The sequence below is a fragment of the Ceratotherium simum genome, chromosome 2, assembly GCF_057802395.1.
Source record: "Ceratotherium simum simum isolate JZ-2026a chromosome 2, ASM5780239v1, whole genome shotgun sequence".
In the NCBI taxonomy this organism is placed as follows: domain Eukaryota; kingdom Metazoa; phylum Chordata; class Mammalia; order Perissodactyla; family Rhinocerotidae; genus Ceratotherium; species Ceratotherium simum.
Window position 1 is genome coordinate 99264500 of NC_141901.1, and position 20031 is coordinate 99284530.

The following is a 20031-nucleotide window of genomic DNA, read 5'->3' on the forward strand; positions in this document are numbered from 1 at the left end:
GTGGTCCCATTTAATTTACTATAAGTTACCTTCCGGGAAAAACGGAGAGCTGACACCTATGGCAACGTTTGTTTGTAAGCATGGACTATCTGTGGTGGCTAAGCTCTTCCGTATACTGACGGGAATTTCAGAGAAGCCGGAGCAAGAGGCGTCCTAGTAGGGAAGACTTAAATCTTAGAAACGACGTATTCAGGAGTACAACGTGTTCAGTGAAGACAGTCTGGGATGTGTTGAGAAAGCTGGCTAGTCCAGGAGGCTGCAGCACCCCTGTGAAAGGCGTCTGCCCTTTGACGAGTCTTTAATTTCGCCTCGTAAAGAGTATGAAGTGCAGGCATTTAATTTGTTTGACAGAAGCAAGCCCCAAGCACCCCCTGGCATAGCGCAGCGCGGGTCCAGGAGTCTCAGCACATGTCAGGCACAGACAGGAGTCTGTATTAAATAAGCTTCAAGGCAAAACACTAGTTTGACAAAGGTCTCTTGTAATTAAAGACACAAACCTCTCTCTTCTGGGCCAGGTGGCGGGACACGCAGGAGCGCACCACCACCATCCTGTCCCGAGCAGCAGGAACTTTGCTCTTTCCTGTACGAGGACAAAGGTGCTTTGGGGCAGGCGGGTAGGGATCTATCCGTGGGTCCTGGAAAGTCTGGTGTGGCTGGCCTCCCGTCGCATTCTCTTTCCTCCGACAATGCTGGCTATCCGCCACATCAATTTCTCTAGCTAAGACACTAATGATCTAGGATGCCGCTTTTTTTTTTTTTTTTTTGCTGGAAGAAGATTGGCCCTGAGCTAACATCCATGCCCATCTTCCTCTATTTTTTGTATGTGGGATGCCGCCCCAGCTGGCTTGATGAGCGGTGCGTGAGTGTGCACTCAGGATCTTAACCTGTGAATCCCAGGCTGCTGAAGCAGAGTGTGTTAACTTAACCACTGCACCCGGGCTGGCCCCATAGGATACCGCTTTTTTTATTTTTTTAATTTACTTTTTAAATTTTTAAAATTTTTTGTGAGGAAGATTAGCCCTGAGCTAATATCTGTTGCTAATCCTCCTCTTTTTGCTGAGGAAGATTGGCCCTGGGCTAACATCCGTGCCCATCTTCCTCTACTTTACATGTGGGATGCCTCCACAGCATGGCTGGATGAGCGGTATGTAGATCTGCACCCGGGATCTGAACCTGCGAACCCCGGTCTGCAGAAGCAGAGTGTGCAAACTTAACCACTACATCACCGGGCTAGCCCCAGGATACCACTTTTTTAATACCATGTTTTAACAAACCAGAATTAGGAAACTCTACAAAATTCACACGATTTGACATCCCGTGCGTTAACATCCATCTGCTCATAAATCAACAATATCCATCAAGCATTTCTGCCTCAAGCGTGTTCAAGGACCGTATCCTATCAACACATTACACATCCTCCAATCGGCTGCTCTCTGTGATCTGCTTAAGCTTGGCCATTTTTCCACGAGGAGAAAGCAGCCCTCTACTCCTCCTGGAGAAGCATAAGAGATGACCAAGTAGGAAGATCTAATTTAGACTACACTCACAGCTCCTTTTTGGTATTGCACACTCTGAATTTCCATTTCCCCATAACAGGGCCCACTCTCCCTTTCCACCTCATCTCCTGCCCCTCGTTCTCTTCTCCACGCTCCCGAAGGCCTTCCTGAGTGCCCCCAAAACTTGATATGCCATCCTGCCCCAGGACCTTTGAACCAGGGATCTCTCGACTAAGAAATCCCCACCCCCTATTACTGGTCCCTGCACCCCCAATAGCTTCCACTAGCTCCTTTGTTCATTCATTCACTCAACAAGTATTTACTGGGTGTCTATATGTGCCAAATACTTGAGTGAGCGATAGTGACTCAAAAACCCTCATAGAACTTACATTGTAGTTGGGGTGGGGCACTCAGACCAAAAATAAACATAATAAATAAATTGTATGTTAGAAATGATGATTGATGTGGAAGGACAGAAAGGAATAAGGGTATGAAAAGTGCTTGCAGTTTTAAATAGGGCGGAAGAGAAGTCCCTACTGATACGGGGACATGTAAATGAGTTCTCAGTGGGCCTTAGAATCTAGCTCAACTTCACTTCTTCAGGGCATCTTCGAGACTAGATCCATCAGTGAGTCTTTGAATGTCCGACTAGGTCATCCTCTGTTATATGCTCTCATAATTCCCAATACTCTTCATCCATGGCTCTTAGCCCCATTTGTAATCACATCCTCAAGTGATTATTTATTAAAGAATGTCCTGTCCACTATATTGTAAGCTCCATGAAGAAAAGAGTGAGATCCTTTTTGATGACTTCTGCATCTCCAAAGCCCGCTCAGGAGAAGTGCTCAATACAAATTTGTTGAATGAATGGAAGAACGTGGACAGTATGGACGTTCAGGCTACATTAAGGGAATCAGTTGAAATAATGAATAACAAATGAATGATAATGAATAAGTGCTTTCTATAAATTGCAAAGTTCTATGAACATGCAGGCACCGTTATTTCTCTGAATAGAAGACCCTCTTGTCTCAGTGGGGTTGTGTGTTCACTGATATGTGGGCCCTGGAATCCCCGTTATGGTGGCAGTGTGGTTTAGAGGTCGACAATGGTACCAATCCCACGGAGATGTTGTAGGATTAAAAGAGTTAATATCTCCCAGGTGCTTACAAGAAGGCCCGGCATATAGTAAGTACTCAATAAACATTATCATGATTAAGATTGTTATTATTATCTGCCACGCTTCCCACTGCAATCGGGGATTTATTTGTTGACTGAAATCTTCCTTGGTTTCTTCTTAGAGACAAATGAACTAGTAATTCCTAGTTCAGTGATGTTTCCACTAATGGAAGTCGGGGAGTAAGGATGCCTCTCTTTCAGGCCCCGCCCCGTAGGTTTCAGATCTGTTCTAGTTCATCATTGATTTTTGCTGTATCTTGGTGGTTCTTTTTCAATTGTCTTGGCAGCTGGAAGTTAAGTTGAGCATTGATGGCTGAGAAGACTGGGTCCAAATCCTCATTCTGCCACTCACTGGTGGAAAGATCTTCAGTGAGATATTAAACTCTTTGAGATTCACACTCTTGTCTGTAAAGGGGGACTCAGAATTGCCACCTCACGGGGTTGCTGTGAGGACAGAGAGAGAGACTGTCTGTGAAGGGGCCGCCCAGAGGGAAGTTCTATAAACAGCAGTTCTGCCTCCCTTGCTTTTTGCTCAGGAACAAACCTACATTTTAAAGGGAATCTTCTGGAGACACAACCACGTGTGGTCTCTGATGAGGACTCTGACAAGTGTTCCAAATCAGGAAGCCAAAGTGAACACGTCTGGGACACCTGACACGTGCCCTCAAATGGTTCATATCACTGGCAGAAATCAGTGCAATAAGCACAATGTTCATTTGTTGTTCTAGTATCAGGAGGAAAACAATTATTTAAAAATATTCTTTTTAATATCAGAAATGTATCAATTTATATGGAATGAATGAACAAACTAACCAGAAATGCCATACCAAATAAATTTTGTGATTGAGGAAGATTTTACAAAACAAAGTATCGTTGTTGATGAACAAATATTAGTTAGGGATATTTGATGGTATAGTAGTCATGGGAGCGAGGGAGAATCTTTCTGAATGTTCTAAGTTGTTGCTTGATGATTGTAATTAGGTACTGCCCCAGGGAGTGTGTGTGTGATTGGGACAAAAATGAAAATAAGTCCAAAACGTTCCCTTCAGATGCACAAAGATTCTAGATTTCCTTTTTTTCTCTCCTGGATGTTTTTGCTAACCTTAGCTGATGATTTCTAGCAACTGTCCACTTGCAAAATATGCTTTTCAATATGTCACAGTCAAACTCTTCAAATTATGCTCCACTTCAAAAGACCTGGTTTTCGTTTCCAAATCTTCTTCTTCCCCATGTTTGGGGTTTTCGATCAACAAATGTTCACCGAGGCCCCACTGTGTAAGCGGCAGGCTCCCACAATGGCTTCTCCAACACCCTTGGTGTTCCAGATGTTGGATAAATTGGGAATCCATGAATCTGAGGTTAAAGCGGCATCAAAATTATGTGTGAACATGAACCGACTGCTTAGAGGGCAACATGCTGTTCACCACTGCAGAATTGGGGGATTTATTTTCTACTTATTGGCTTAAAATGTGAAATCTAGATGTGAGGAGGCCCTGCCCACCTGTCCCTGAGGAATCTTCATGCCAAAGCTACTCATTCTAATTCGTCTGATGTTCCTGTTGGCTTGGTGAATGTCCTGTTGTTCCCGCCAGTGCCTTTGGCGGCACTTCCTGGTCTGCAAAATAACATTTGGCGTCCAGGGCTCTCCACAGTGCGGATTCTGCGTGTCTTCCCACCGTTTTCATCTTCTCCTCCGCTGGGTCCCAGTGGTCCAGCTGAACCCCACCTTTTGCTCTTCTGGCTCACTCACTGAGTACCTGTTCTTGGCCAAGCACTGCTCCATTAACTTTAAAGAATATTTTATCCCCTCAATTTTCTGAGAGGTAGTTATTGTTTATCCCCACTTTGTAGATGAAGATCCTGAGTCTCAGAGACACCAAGGGACTTGTTCAAATTCATGAGCCAGTACGTGGATGCATCATTTGAACCCAGGTCTCGAACTTCAAAGCCACAGTGGAAAGGGCTCCTTCCATCACACTGTCTTGTTCTGTATCCTTCCTCCATGTAAAGGCAGAATAATGGCCCCCCAAAGATTTTGTGTCACAATCCCTGGAACCTTACCTTACACGGTGGAGGGGAATTAGGCTGCTGACCAGCTGACTGTAAGATAGGGAGGTGAGCGTGGATTGTCCAGGGGGAGCCAATGTAATCATGAAAGTCCCTAAAAGTGGAAGAGGGAGGCTGAAGAGCAGAGTCCGAGAAGGAGACACGAGGATGGAGGGACGGTCAGAGACAAGCAATGTTCCTGACTTTGAAGGTGGAGAACAGGACCAGGAACCGAGGGCTGCGGGCAGCCTCTAGATACCGGAAAATGCAAGGAAATGGATTCTTTTCTAGAGCCTCCGGAAAGGAACACAGTCCTGCAAACACTTTGATTTTTAGCCCAGTGAGACCCATGTTGGACTTCTGGGCCACAGAACTGTGAGATAACAAATTTCTATTTTAAAGCAGTTTTATTTATTTATTTGTGAGGAAGATCAGCCCTGAGCTAACATCCATGCTAATCCTCCTCTTTTTGCTGAGGAAGACCGGCTCTGACCTAACATCTATCACCAATCCTCCTCCCTTTTTTCCCCAAAGCCCCAGTAGATAGTTGTATCTCATAGTTGCATATCCTTCTAGTTGCTGTATGTGGGACACGGCCTCAGCATGGCCGGAGAAGCGGTGTGTTGGTGCGCGCCAGGGATCCGAACCCGGGCTGCCAGTAGCGGAGCATGCGCACTTAACCACTAAGCCATGGGGCCAGCCCACAAATTTCTATTTTAAATCACCAAAGTTTTGGTAATTTGTTATAGCAGCCACAGGAAATGAAAACACTCCAACTCGCATGACTTGTCTACACACTTCAGCTGCCTGTGTGTCTTGCCCAGTGCCAAAACTCACCACTCCCACTAACCCCCTCACCATCAAAGCCTGCTTTGGGGAGGATGTGAAGCTGACCTGGATTAATTGCACCGTCCCAGACAGAGCCGACAGAAACGTCTAAACCAGCCCCTCGTCTCAGAGGTGGGGTGACTCTTCAAAGGCCACACAAGGAACAGTGACAGCGAGAGCTCACATCTATAACTCCCTGCTTCCACTTCTAACGGCTTACAAGGAAAACATATTCAAACGCATCAGCATGTTTTAGGGATCAGTGCTCTGAGATTTAATTATTAATCATCCATATTAGAATTTCCAGGTTTAGTAAACAAATTGAATCCTTGGAAATCACACTAAATAAGCCCACGAAAAAGCCTGGGACTACTGGAATTAACCCACCCACCACCATCTTGTTCATGCATTCGTTCAACCAATAGTATGTGCCAGGCAGGGTGCCGCATCCTGAGAATTACAAGTGAGTAAAGCACAGTCTGTGCCCATCAGAAACTCTGGGGGGCTGGGGTCATGGTCGGGTGGGGGGCAGGTCTAATGGGTAGAAATTACACTGCCTTGTGATACGTGGTATGACGAAGTGAAGACGCAGAGTCCCCGGCTTCAGTCCAGGTTGAGGCTTCTGGAGGAGGTGGCGTCTCTCAGGGCTTCGCCGCAGGAGTGAGAGTTAACTGACAGAGAAGCAGAGAGCATTTCAGCCTCGGAAAGTCGGACTGGGCTGGCAGGTCCGTCAGACAAACCACAGAGGTTTGCTCTCCTCTGCCAAGCTCAGAGGGTTGTTTGGTAATTCACTAACTTCCAGAATGGTCCAGTGTCCTTTGTGAGCGCGGTCACAGACGGTCAGTGAGCAGTATGAGGTAGACCTACCTGACACAGGTGTGAATCTTGGCTGCTCCTTCCCAGCTGCGTCAACTTGAAGAGCATCCCTTTGTGCCTTGGTTTTCTTGTCTCTGAAATGGGAAATGGATTCCTCCTCTGGGGATTGATGCGTGTGGAGGCGCTCGTCGCAGAGTGTCACGAAATGGCAGCTGTAGTTGTCAGGCCTAAGGCACGGGTGCGGACACTCTCCCGCTGGCTTTGTTCTATTTTCTTGCAGGCGTTGTGTTGCTCACAGCTCTTTGCAGACAGTTTAGATCTGAGTCCAGGGTGTTTTCCCCGCTGGTCCAGAGCAGGTTGGGGAGGAGGTGCTAGAGAGGTCTGGCTTCAGCCAGAAGCATGAAGTCCACGTCTTGTCGCCCATCTTCCGGACAGCTGCTAGAGTCACCTGTCTGAAGTGCACGCTGACCACGCTTTACCCCGTGGAAGGCCTTTCCTTCCTGGTCCCGTTCTCTCCAGTGTGATCCACTGGTCCTTGGCCTCAGACACTCCCTGTGTCCTCCCGTGCACCTGTCTGCTTGGTGGTTATTTCCTGGAAGGCCCCACCCCCCCTTGTTTGTCTGGAGCACTCCCGTCTCTGTTACACACAGCTCACACGTCAGTCTGGGGGCCTCCCTTGGCTTCTCCCCTACGAGTCAGCCCCGGCCTCCTCTGGGCTGCTGTGTGTCTTCACAGATCTTGTCATTCACTGTGCACATTATGCTAAATTAGCTATTTATTCACTACAGCCTCCATCAGACTGGGTGCTCCTGGAGAGCAGTTTTGTGTATTATTCATTTCTGTATTTCTAGCACATAACAGGGACTCAGTAAATGTTTGTTGAATGACTGATCGACCGACTAAAGGAATGAAAGGCAGACAGGTCTGCAGAATTCTCTAGTAGCTGACTCCTGTAAAAAGGAGAGTTGTGAGCCCCATAAGTAATCACACTATCGCATTCTGTAACGGATTGGTGCTAGCCAGGGAATGACAGTGTGTCCAAAAGGTAATGAATTAAAGCCTTGCTTCAGCATATCCCCTTTCAGAAATGGGAGCCGTCTTTCAAACAACTTGAAAAATAGACTTCAATAAAAGTGTAAGAGAATATATGCAATCAGACTCAATCAATAAAGTTGTCCTTGACAATGTCCAATTTAAGGGAGTTTAACTAAATTATGAGAAAGGCCTTTCTGATTTAACTGTCAGTCTGGTTTATCACGTATGTACATGAGCTCTGCATGGGGTGTCTTTCAAGACTTCCAGGCCCTCAACCAACACAAAGATACAGAGAAGCGTCAACACGTTGCTTACGAGGGAGGGTCTGGTCGGCGAGTTTGAGAAAGCAGGAAGCCAAGGAATTTGTGCAGGCGGGCTGACAGAAGTAGAGCTGCAGAACGTCTTTTCTCCCCTCATTCGCTCATTTAGAAAGTATTTATTCAGCACATACCATTAAGGGACGGCACTGGCTGCTGGCAACGCACTGGAGGGGAAAAGACGGGCATCAAACACAAAGAGATCAAGTATAAATTATGTTGATCATGTTTATGCTCCCCCAAGCTCAGGAAGCAGCATATCTTCTTTATTGTGTTTCTGTAAATTCAACATCCTTGCACTAAACGAGAGGTGAGGATAATATAGAAAACGTGTGTGTCAGACGATGTGGCAGGTCCCGGGGACACAAATCCCTCCGAGGAGCCTGTAGCTGTAGTGGGAGAAACAGAGGTGTGAACAGTAAAGGCGACCGTGTGGTGGGAGAGCGTGGGGTGGAGGTGAGCACATTCTGCCAGGGGCACAGGAGCCGCTTCCCTCCCCACCCCACACAGGCACGAAGGCCGGGCACGGGACTGGGAGACAGCGTGGATGGAAACAGCGTTTCCTGAGGAGAGCCAGCTGTGGACGCCACTCCGCTCCTCTACCCACCTCCTGTCTACACAGCAGAGGACGCGGCTGCAGCAGGGCATGTGGAGAGGAATAAAAACCCCGCTGCCCTTCTGAGCCCCTGGACAGAGCGGAGGAGCTGCCCGGAGGCCATGGTCCTGAAAGCTGCGTGGGGGCTGACGCCGCAGAGAGTTCAGAGCCCCCCTGACCGGCTCCGCCACGGGCGGGGCTCCAGGGTGCCCAGGCAGAGGGATGATGTCAGAGCAGCAGCAGAGCCAGCAATGGCCAAGTGATGCTCAGCCAGGTTTTCTACTTGAAATGGATTTAATTTTGCTGAATTTATTTAGAACATTCTAAATACTTCTGAAATAAAGGGCCACTAGATAAAATGGGACTGAAATACCAATAGCATCATTTTGCTTTGGGGCTATGATCAATAGCCCAGGCTCACAACCGGCAGTCACATGATGAATTTACACTGCAGACACATTTTGCTGTTTAAGCACATTTTAAAACTGTAAAATAAAGATGCCTCTATAGGTGGGGCAGGCTTCCTCTGGTCACCATAGCTCCAAACACCCCCTGTTGGCTGCCACTGTCACATGTGTGACCTGCCTCGTCCCGGAGGGCAGTCATCAGGCTGACCCCTTCATTCCCAGATGATGAAGCTAAGGCTTGGAGGGAAAAGTGACTGTCATAGAGCAGAGCCAGGACCAGAGTCTCGGGGTCCCCCACCTCCCCAGGCTCTTCCTGTGATAGGGGCTGCCTCTTGGAGAAGCCCTTTGTGAACATGGTGTGCCCGGGCTGCAGGAAGCAGCCATCCTGAGCTGCCCTCTGAGGGAAGAAGTCTCCTTTAGTACCAGTAAATGAGGGCAGCAGGGTCCGGGGGGAGACCTGTGGGGACTTACGTCAAGGTCTCTGCTGTCTACCCAACTGTTGGCCTTGCACCCCGAGATGAGACAGGCTACTCTTTGTGGGGTAGGTGCATACCCTGTCTCCCTTTAGAGTGTCCGTGCAGGTGAGAGATAGCTGGGTGTCCACGGATGGACCACAGGCAGGTTTGGCTGGGGAGAACGCATCACTGTGAAGACGCTCTGAGCCGGGGTCCCTTTAGAACACCCGCCTGCAGACTCAGATGTGGGTGAGTGGGGAAGATTATGTGTTCTGGCTTATCTCTCCCTCTCAGCTGGGCTTCTGTTATCCCAGGCCCTGTTGGGGAGGCTGGCAGAGGCGCTGACCTATTTGCTTGGCAGGTTTGATCTGCACTTGCCTGTTTTCTCCACTCTCAAGGAGGGAGCCTGGAGATGGGGGCGGGGGGAGGTGGGGTGAATTTGATCAGAATCCAGATAGGAAAAATAAATCAAATCCACAAATCCAAACACAAACCTACAAAAATATAGAATAACGGGTTGGCCCTGACTATTCAAGTAAGCCAGGCCACCCAGTTTAGGAAGCACATGCTTCTGGGGCGAAGGCTGATCAGCAGCCTTTTCTCCAAGGCCAAAGCTTGCCCTCGCCCTTGGTTCAACCAACATACGATTCTCTCAACTGGCCCATTTGTTGCCACTGGCCATGGGGGGGTCCCTGAGTGGGCTGTATAGGGCTGTGGCTCCCTAAAGTTGGGGGCAAAATCTAGGGGTTTCCTACCTGCATGGGCACCCTGAAAGGTGGTGGGGGCTAGCACATCTGCTGCAGAGAGGCAGCCACTCTTCTCTGGGGTTCTGGACACACCGTCACCTGCTTTGCAGAGACCTTGTAAGTCACTGCCGTCGTCTCCCTCGGCCCTACCACCCGCATTCCAGGACAGCTGGAGGGGACCTCCTGCCTTCCTTGGAAAGGTCTGGGTGTCTGAGTTCAGCACCTTATGCTGCCAGACGGCTTCCGAGGCAGCCTCCATCCTAAGAGCCCTGGATTCTGTTCTAGCGCCCTCTCGCTTTCTCTACAGCGAGGTCTCAAAATGTTTACCTTAGCACATTAACAAAGACCTTAGAATTTCAAAAAGGTAAAGAACCTTGTCCTAGTCCATGACATTCTTAAGGGAAGAAATGATGGCATATCTTTGTTTTATAGGACCCTTGCTGCGCTGGACACATGGTTGGTGCATGGCAGAGAATTCTTCAATAAATTTACAGAGTGTAATATTATTACGCTGTGCTAATAAGAAAACAAATAAGGAGGACGCTTCACCCACAAAGAGCTTAAAATTCAGTGGGGGAAAAGATGCAAATAAGGATTTCCATAGACAGAAAAGAAGAAGGGAGCTCATCCTCTGTTGAACGGACGAGCGTGAGCGAGGTGCGGAGACGGCGATCCCTCCCCACCGGGCCCTTCTGCACCGACGTCCCTTTGACTCGCCTGAAGAAAAGCACACACCTTGCGTTTCCCATTTCCCCGAAGAACTATGGTGGCTCAGGTCATAGATGACGTGTCTCATACACCTGGGCCAGGACCACTTGCTGTTCCCACTGGACCGGCTCCTGGCCATCAGATTCACTTTGAAGAACAGTTTTTTGGGAGTCTTTTAGAGCTCATTTTTGAAAGATGGTCCACCTGGTGCCTGTTCCCTTCCTCAGCTCTGGATGGAGGCCAGGGGCTGACAGCAACACGCACTAGCGGTGGATAACGAGTCCTCTGTTATGACTGGGAGCATTTGCGATGCTATAAATAACTCTATCAATATTGTGATAATGGCACTTTAAAGAGGTCTATTTTACAAGTGCTGAATGTAGGAGAGACTGCAGCTGTGCTCATTAATTCTGAAGTATGCCTCCCCCCATATACATCTTGCAGGTGTAACAATAGCCCTGTTGACTTAATGAAAGTCTAGATAATGTTTAGATTAAGAAAAAGGTTAGAGTAACATTGTTAGTTTTTCCATTGTGTTTGGCGTAATGAAAACAAATTATAATAGCTTAATTGGAAATGGGAAAAAAAGGGCAAAACATAACTTTGTTACAGATTTCAGATGCTCACAAATAGCTCCTCCCCCCTTAAGAGCAAGTATCATAATTGACAGCAGTAGATCTTTTGATAATTAATTGCAGTAAATTATCACTTGGCACAAAGAAGGCATAATTGTAATTAATTTGCAACCTTCCCAGCATAACACTGAATTGGAAATGGCACTGGCATCATTTTTCCAAAGGAGGAGATGGAGGGAAGAACAGCATACCCTTTTCCTTCGATGTGCATTCAGAGTGTAGAGGCAAGCCCCGGTTGTGATTTTTCTGGCATGACCGTGACATCTCTGCGACTCTCCTGGGTTGGGGGTGTTTAATTTAGACTGACTGTTGGCTCTGGGCTGTGTTGGTTAGCAAGAGGCGTCCCCTGCCGAGCTCTGCCATGGCCTCCTGTCACTTCAGCCCCCAAGTAGTCACTTGGCATCTTTCTGTGTCTGTCTCATTCACCTGGGTGCTGAAAGACCTCATTAATTCAGATAATAGGCATTGTTTCAATACTAAATATTATTATATTTTTCAGTGAATGGGTTAATGAAGATTTGTCCTCAAAATGTTTCCCTCTTTTTCCAGTGCGTCCTATTGCTGGGGTGACGCAGATCATTGTTATGAATCTTTGCCGTGGTACAATTTTATATTGATTGCCACAGATCGAGGTTCAAGCTAATTGCTCAACAATTAATTAGAAACAGAAACGAGGAATAAAAACTATTTTCACTGGATTCTAGGGAGCTGTTTATATTTCATCAGAGAGCCCGGGAGAACAAATCATTGTAAAAGATTACATCTGTGTTAGGATTCAAGTCAAGTGGAATCATTAAGCCCAATGGTGGCCCAGGGATTACGGCCACGGTGCCACACTTCCAGGGGTCACAGCACCTTCCTCCTCTCGCTCCAGAAGTCCCCTGGAGGGAATGAGGAAGACCACACTTCTGACAAGAAGGGCAAGAAATCGTTCTGCATAGTAGTTGGTCATAAAAAAAAGATAAAGATCATGGCCCTATTTCAAAGAGACATATAACAAAAATAAGCTTTATTAAATTATTTTGGACACTCTTGGAATTTCTTCTTAGCCCCATTGTTATAAGTGCTGGAATAAGGTGAATTTACAGCCAGAGCCTGTCACCACGCTGCCCTGCCAATGAACTCAGGGTTGACCCATTTGTAACACTTTCTCTGGGGGTTAACAGATCATTCAATCTTCGCGCATGTTTCCTTTCTCAAAAGCAAGGCCTTAAGTAACCTCTGCTACCCTGCACCCGGCCAATAACTTCCTCCAGTTGGGCTGAATTAGTCATGATAGTTTTACTGTGTGAGCTAATAGTCACAAGTGTCAGAGATCAAACCACCCAACATATTTCACAGGAGACTTCAAACTGAGCTCAAACCTTGGCCCTCCCTGACAAAGGTCCTGATGTTTATTTTACTGAACTCCCTACATGCAGACCTAAAGTGCATAAGGAGAACATGTCGACTCCACCTACAAATGCTATGTTTTGTGCCTGCAAACCTGGGAGGTTAGAATCTTCACTGCGAACGGATCTCCAATTTTCTGATCTAAAACTGAAACATGATTTCCACGGAGCAAACAGCAGGAAGAAATTTCTGACAGGCTCTTATTTGAAAAAGGAAGTCGACTTCATCTGTACGTCCTCAAAGGAGTAGAACTGAGATTCACGAATGGATGCCTCAGAGAGGTAGATCTCGGCTTAAGGAAGAATCACTTTGTAATCGACAGTTGTCTGAGAAGCAAAAAGTTACTCATCGCAGGAGGGGTCGTGAGTAGAGAGTGGAGACCAGTGGGTAGGGAGAGTAGGAGAGATTTAGGTGTGAGGTTTGAGAGGGGAAGCTGAAGACTTCACACTACATGCTCTTAAAGCCCTCTTCTAATCTAGAAACTTTTATGGGCGTTTGATTGCATGACATATGAAAGCAAGTTAAAATGAAAGACAAAACCGAAGCCCAGGAATCTATTCTCTGCTATGGAGGATGGTGTGGAGTGGGTGGCTCCCACTTCACCAGCGGGTGAAGATCCAGCCCAACGCTAAGGGCCTTCTGAATCAGTTTCCAGGTCTTTGGGCAGAATCATTGATAAATTAATGATTAAACTGAGGTCATTCATTCATTCATTCATTCATGCAACAAACATCTCTGCAGCATCCCACTGTGCCAGGTCCTTGCCACGTCCTGCTACTCTGGAACTCTTCAATATAATCCCTGCCCTACAGCTGTTCTTTGTCACGCTGGCCAGTGTGCCTCAATATTTTGGTATTTTTATTTCTCCTTCTGACTAGTGCCCAAAGGAAGGAAGCTACATTAGCTAATGAGAAAACAATGAGAAGCAAAACTTTCTGAATCCTGTAGAAGGTTGAGTTTGGTCATAAAATCTTGGTCTGTCTCCTGCCCGCCTCCGTCACTAACCTCATCTCCTGACTCTCACCATTGTCCTCTCCCTCCAGCTGCACTGGCCGTCTTTCTTCCACCTCTTTAAATACTTGGTGCCTTTTCCCATCCTGGGGGCTCCACTCACGCTGTTCCCCTGCCCCTGTCTGCATCCTTTAGCTCAAACATTACTTCCTCAAGCAAGTCTCCCCTGCTCCACCGACCCAAAGAAGCCCATCCCACCTCTGAATGCTCTCCAGGCAGCCTGTAGTTTTCTCGTATAGCACTTAATAGTAGTTGAAAAATATTTGAGTTTATTAAAAAAATTGAAATTTTATTCCATTGTTTGCAGAATTCCTGAAACACCAACTGAAGCCCAGTTTGAGATTCAGTGGTATAAAAGACTGTGCTAAATCCATAGCACCTCTAGGAAGATGTCAAACTAAAAAATAATAGCACAACAGTAATAATATCTTAAATTACGTGTGTGTTATGGTTTACATGTATTTTAGCACATATTTCTCTTCTGTTCCTTAAAACAGACTTGTATGGCGGGCATCCATTTCTCTCCCATTTCACAGATGGGTCGTCAGAGGCTGCACAGCTGGTGAGTGGCAGAACAGGCCGAGAAATCAGACCTCCTGACTCTGGTTCAGGACTCCTTCTGTTTCCAATGGGCTCTCCTCCTTTAGTGTGTTGCACATTTAAATCAAGGTATGCACAACCAAGCCCTTATGTGGACACTCTGTGTTGCTTTTTTTTTCCCTCCCTCTATTTCTTCTCCTCTTTACCCTCTTCTTTCATCCAAAGTTCCCCAGTTTCCAGTCTCCTGGGGTGCAACCAGGCCAAACTGGTCAAAGGAGGAGAGTGGGGTCCCCCTGTGACTGCTCTCTGTCGGAGTCAGCCTGTTCCCAGTCTGTGGGACGGGAAGGGATGTCGTGGTCCCGTGACTGTCTGAACTGTGCTCTGAGGAGCTGTAAAGTTAGTGGTGCTTCACTGCACAACTCTAGGGGGCGCCTCCCCAGGGCAGTCAGTGTGGACAGTGCCTCTGCAGGTCTGTGTGTCTGCACCGTGTGCCTGCGGTGACTTAGGGACTGCCACAGCCACCCTCACTTTATTCCAACCAACTCTGCTTTGATCTCTTTTGTATATTGAGCTTCTGGATAAGATTTTACTTGAAGAAAGGGTTCTGCTCCTTAAAAAAGCAAGCATTTGAAGCCTCATTAATAATGCACCAGCTGAGGCTTGGGTAGCTGAACGACCTGTTCGTGGTCGTACAACCAGAGAAGGGCAGACTTGAGGCTGGCGCTTGGGCCTCTGCCCTGGGCTGCCCGCCTAGAGCTGGGTGAGTTAGCTGCTGTGGTGCGAAGTGACCCCGGGTTGCCTGCCGGAAGGAACCTTGTGGAATGAAGGATGGAGATGGGGATGCTCTACCCCGTGGGCCCTGCCTGCCTTGGCTAGACATGCTCATTCCTTCCATCTTCACTGAAAATGTGCACCTCCCTGACCCTCATCCAGCCATCCACCTCTACTCCGTGTCTTCTCCCAGGGGAACCTTTTCCCTCTCTGAGGACATTGGAGATGAGCACCAGGGTCCTTGCTCCATTTCCCTCAGTTACTGGCTGTACAAATTCCTCAAGTTCTCCCTCATCCTCTAGATTGGACCTAACTTAGACCTCGCAGTTTGCAGTGGCCTGTGTTTGTGTCTAGACTTTTTAACACCTCAGGTGATCTCTTGCGAAGAATGAGAACACTTGTTATTGCTGTTGTGCTTGATGAGGAGGAATAGCAAAAGGGCTAAATGCTCTGAGAGCCTCTTGTATGCTCTTTGCTGTGGAGTGAGTTCCTCATTCCCCTTAACCACTCGTGGCCTGGGAGAGCTCGTGGAGTCGGGACTAAAGAAGGGTTTCTGGTGGTACTCAAGTCTGGGCAAGCACAAACGTACTACGCAGAAAGGAAGTGACTCTCAACGTGTCCAGTTTTCAGTCAAGTTGGCAGCGGCGACCAGCTGGAATTAATGTTACTGTATCATAACTCACCGAGTCCCCTGGCAGTGCCTGTGAGTCTGTGTTTCTACAGTGCTAGACGCTCTGCTGGGGGATATATACACTGGACATCAGATGGCATCTCTCCACCCATTAAAATGAAGACCAGACGGACTCACATGCCCATTTCACAGACTGTACGAGATGATGGAGTCTTGGCTGGAGTCTTCTGGTCTTGGGTCAGCTTTGGCTTTGAGGTCCAGTTTTCATTTAATCACCTTCTTTTAAGGATTTTCTCCCTGCTCTGCTCGTGTGTCTGGTTCCCCCATAACAACTGAGACCGGAACCCAGCTCTTTCTCCTGGTTTCCACCAGGAAAGCCACCCACAACCAGGCATTTGTGTGTAGAAGGCTCTCCTGAAAGTGGAGGAATGTAGGGATTTTGATTCCAGCAACATGGATAACTTGAAGTTTTCATGTTAGGGCTTTTTGCTTTTAAAATCCCTTTAGTCAACTTGACAAATTGGACTCCAGCCTTCTGCCAGGCAGCAGAGCCCCCCTGCCCCCGTCTCTCTTCTGTCTCCTCTCCTGTCCACTCCCTCACCTCTAGGGAACAAAACCAACCTCATTCGTCCCATTTCCTCGTGCAGGAAGCTGAGGCCTCCTAAGCTTTTATCCCCAAAATTCAGACCTAAACTCATCAAGGTCCTTAGCAGAACAAAAGACCTCTCACTTAACAGGATACTACCCTCCTTAGAAACAAAAAGCATGAAAACAAACCGTGACCGCCCTTGGTTCCACATGGAACCAGTGTGGGGGGGCGGCGTGAGAAAAGGCTTTGGGGGGCATTGGCTGGCATGGGGTGCCCTGGGCTTTCAGGCTTGAAGAGGAGGGGCTGAGCGTGTGGGTCTCTGCAGGGCCTCTGCAGGCATAGTGGTTTCCCTTTTGCTGACTCTGCATTCCAGGCTGCTGTCACCATTTGCTCTTTGGAAAGGGGACTGCAGAAAAACGTGCCCTGCTTAGAAATGACGAGCTCCTCAAGCCCTGCTGGAGACTGAGGCTGCTGCTGAGCGCAGACACATCCCGAGGATGTCCCTGCCTGAGCCGTGGCCTGGGTCAATTGTGATGGTCGTCACTGATATGAAGGCATGTGATTCCGTGTGAGCTCCTGAGTGGGCCTCCTCTTCACACCCCCGCAAGAGACAGGGAGTGAAAGATGGTTGACAGGGTGTGTTCAAATGGCACAGCCAAGTGTGAGAAGCAGCCAGAGCTGGTGGGATGTGCACAGGTTGGTGGGGACACTGTTCTAGTCCTGGTCGTGCCTCGAGCTAGCTGTGTGGCCACAGGTCAGTCACTCCCCACCCTCTGGCCTCCGTTCTCTTGCTGCTCCCTTGGGGGTTCTGTGAGGCTTTCACAAGGGTGGAGAGGGAGGGGAGAAAGGGGCCCCCACCAGAGCAGCCCTGGTTTCCCCTGTTTTGTTGCTGGTGGTGCTGAGATGTTTTTTGCATAAAGGATTTGGCCATAAAAGAAGTCTGAAAATGCTTGCTCTGAAGGATGGCCATTTACGGCCTCTTTCACTGCTGACATTACATGATTCTAGACAGAGGAAGGAGAGAAGGATGGATGCTGGGAAAGACGCAAGCATAAGAAAAAGAAGTTCCTGCTACAAATAAATCCCAGGCCAATCTCTCTTAATCTCTGAAAGTTTAAAGATTTAAAATCTACTTTTTTTTTTAAACTGCAGTTCTCAGCAAATAAAGATGACTTTAAATTATTCAGGCTTGTTACACCCACAAATCACCCATGTGGTACATTCTAAATAAAAAACTAATAACTCTCTTTGCAAGAAGTGTCCCTTCCAGAGGCCACGTACAAGGCATTAACCTGCACTAGGAGAAAATAATACCAGTGATTTCCAAATTACACTCATTTTAGGAAATAACTTAAATAAATGAATTTGGCCAAATGCAGCCTGCTTATTTCCTCTGCATTGAAATGCAGGGGTAATATTTTTCTGCCAGCAAGTATTGGAAACAAAATCACTTAGAGCCATATATAAAGAACACTTTAGAATCTTTCACAAAATTAGTTTAGTTACATTTCCAAAGCCTTTTGCTTTTTATAGTGCTCAGAAGAGTTGAGGGGAGGAGTGGGTAGGAAAGGTGGGAGAAAGAGGGGCCCCAGGGCCGTGGGCTCAGGGCTCCAAATTCTGAGACCTTAGTCGCCTGATGCTGTATCTGCTGATAATGTTCCTGCCAGGCACTCGTCCGCCCCTGGGGCCCCTCCGGGCATGGCTCACAGTCTGCTCCTCCTCTGATGGATCTAGTTACGGGGAAATGCCTGGCCTGGAGTAAACACTCAGTGTTTGTCAACTAATGCAAATATTCTACCCTCTGGTTTTTAGCCATTGGTCCTGGTCAGCCCTCTGACGTGCACAGGACAACTGCCCTCCAAGTGTGACCCACAGGGTCCTTTCCTGAGGGATGGTGGAGGCACGCTGACTGGAGGGCGTGAGAAGCCGGAGACACACCTTGTCTCCATTCTGCCATGACGGCACCGACTGGCGGGGCTACTTCAGTGTAGTGGCTCAGGCTGGAAAAGCAGCGGTCAATTGAGGCACCAGGACTGAATGAGGCAGGGAGGCAGGGAGGCGGGTAGGCAGGGAGGGAGGCGCGGGCTGTGGCGCGGAAGCCGGGAGCCCAAGTTCTAGTCCTAGTGGGGACCCTCCCAGAGTCCAGACGGTGAGCAAATATTCGTGTGTCTGAGCTTCCGTTCCCTCATTTTACAAATGAGGGTAACGATGTTCACTGGACAGGATGGCAGTGGGGATGCAGTCAAGGAACATTTATTGAGCACTGACTGTTTGACCCAGAACTATGCGATATCTGTGCCTTTAAGAAGGTCACAGTCTGCAGAAGAGACGGACGAGTAAACAGACCGCAGCAATGCAGTGTGGAAAAGTGCCACAGGATGAGCCGGCACCAGGGGCAGGAGGATTGCGGGGCGGGGGTGGGGGTCAGAGCCGACCCCCGGAGGACAGGGGTGAGGGCTGCCATCTGTGCTGGGAGGAGATGCGGCCAGAGCGACAGGCAGGGCCAGGACCCCAGAACCCTGTGTGTTATTAAGACCTGGGTCCCACTCTGGGGGACGGAGGCCACGGAGAGCTCTGGGGCTGCGGCACAGTTTGCCGATGTGGCTTGGAAAGCCCCTGGATGCTGCAGACTCTCAGTGCTCATGTAAAAGTCTGAGCTGAGGTCATCTTTTTCCAGCAGGGTCCCCGCACTTCTCACCTTTGTGCCTGTGCAGGAATCCCCGGTAGGAGAGATTTTATGCCCTGAAGAGAGCAATGGACCAGGATTCAGGGGACGTGAGGCAGGCGGGCTCCCTGCTCGCTGTGTCTGCACCTCAGGACATTCGCTCACTGTCTCTGAACCTGGGTTGGCGGCTCCCACTACCTGCTCAGAGCGCTGTGGACAGGACACTGGGATCGCCATCGGGGTGGGTGCTGCATTTTTTGTGGCTCCCAGAGGATGCTGGGAATCCAAGAGGATAGGGGTTCGTGAGGAGAGTTTTGGGGGTAGATGCATATCTTCCTTTGCTTTGTCAACCCGCGCCTCCCAAGTGAGTGAAATGTACGCGGTCTGCATCTCGAGACGGCTGAGCAGAGCGGCTGGGGACGGAAATCGCCCTGCTGATTTACGAGCAGGAGGCAGATTTGCTTTAATATCGCAACACGAGAAAGTCGGGTCTCTTAAATAACACGGCTTGCAGATTTACGGCTGTGCTGCGTGCTCACTTCAGCGCTGTCTCTGACCAGGACGGTGCTTTACTTGGGAAAGGCTGAAGTCAGCAGCTTCCGGGACGTGGGGAGACAGATCCAGCAGCAGCAGCCAGTCCACCGGGTCAGCCGTTTTCAGCGGGGCCCCTCCCTCCCACCACTTTGTGATGTGTTATCAGGGCTCCGGGCACCTTCCCAGAGGCCTGGGGCTGGTGCAGGTCTTGTGAAGCCAGAAGTGGAGCAGAGACGAAGGGCTGGTGCTCAGAGGGCGCGATCTGGGAGACACCAGGCGACTCCAGGGTTACTGCTGCCCACGTCCACTGGGGCAAGGATTGCTCCCCCTTGGGGAGAAAACACGTGAGTATCTCAGGAAGGGGGGCCTTGGTAAGTCACTGGTTCCTTCCTGATAAGGATGCATTTGTCCCACAGGTACCAGAGAGCGCTTACTACAGCCCGGACGCTGCTCTCTGTGCTTCCCAAGTTTTGACTAGTTTTCCCAACAACCCCCCGTGGTGAGCATGTTATTACCTCCATGGTCAGATGAGGAAATTGAGGCCAGTGTCTGAGTCAGTGACTCATCCAGGTCACAGGGCCCGTGGGGGGAACCCACTCTGAACCTGACGTCTGGCTCCACGGTCTATGCCCTGAGTA